A 1,200-nucleotide genomic window follows, 5' to 3' on the forward strand; every position below is an offset into this window, starting at 1 on the left:
AATTAGTTCTTCCATCGTGGCCCTGCTCGATACTAAGCCCAGGAAGGAAACACAGATGATATGGGTTCTTTATCAAAGTGTGGCGAAGAAATTAGATGGTGCCTGGATATCAGATAAAATTAGGTCTGAGGTCTGAAAGGTCTGTTTCCAAACAAGCAGTCATCTGAGCGAGATGTCAATTAAGTCCACGTGGAAGAAGCGCACCATCATCAGTGACCAAAGGATTATATAATCTGACGCTGAAGGAGGAACTAGAATCAGCCTAAATTGTGAGCTTCTGGTTTACAGAAGGCTGTAGATTACGGTGGGAGCCCAAGATACATTTGTGAGATCTATACAGGCAATAAGCCTCCGATGATTTCCCTCAATACATAAGGGAGGGATGGGAATAAACTGGTTACAGAATAGAGTAAATCAGAGAGATGACTGCAGTAGATCAAAGTGATAAAACTGACTTGAACAGTTAAAACCTTGTCCAGTGCAAGACATGAAAAAATAATAATAATTTATAAATTATCAAGGGTTTATGAAGGAGGGAGGGGGAGAGAGGGGAAAATGAGGAAGTGATACCAAGGGCTCAAGTAGAAAGTAAATGCTTTGAAAATGATGATGGCAACATATGTACAAATGTGCTTGACAAAATGGATGGATGGATGGATTGTGATAAGATTTGTATGAGCCCCCAATAAATGATTAAAACAAACTTGGAAAGTTAAATATATATATATAATTCTATTATATATATTAAAAAAAACAAACCTTGTCAGTTGATCCCTCCCATACATGTTGGGCCTGATATGGTATTCAACATTTTCTGTGCAATTTTGTTTTTCTTTTTCTTCATATTAGGGTTTAGCTCTGATGTATTTGGTCATTGGGGGTAGCCCTCTTGAATTTTTGTTACATGTTTTTCATTGCATGAAACCCAGGATTGATGAACGTATAGAAATACAAGTAGAATAAGTGTTCCTGGGGGCAGGGGGTACAGCGGGGGAAGGCAGGGGTAGGGAGTAAAGGGGAGATTATATCAAATTGTTTAAGAAGGAAGATATTGTTTTGAAATTGATTGTAGTAGCAATTGTACAATATTGTTTGATGTGACTGAATTATAGAATGATATGATATGATATCTGTATTCCTCCCAATAAAATGATGTTGGGAAAAAAACAAATTAATTAAAATAGTTAAAATAGAAGAAGA

This window comes from Echinops telfairi, unplaced genomic scaffold (assembly GCF_000313985.2).
Source record: "Echinops telfairi isolate 266 unplaced genomic scaffold, ASM31398v2 ScPeMD7_18;HRSCAF=68, whole genome shotgun sequence".
In the NCBI taxonomy this organism is placed as follows: domain Eukaryota; kingdom Metazoa; phylum Chordata; class Mammalia; order Afrosoricida; family Tenrecidae; genus Echinops; species Echinops telfairi.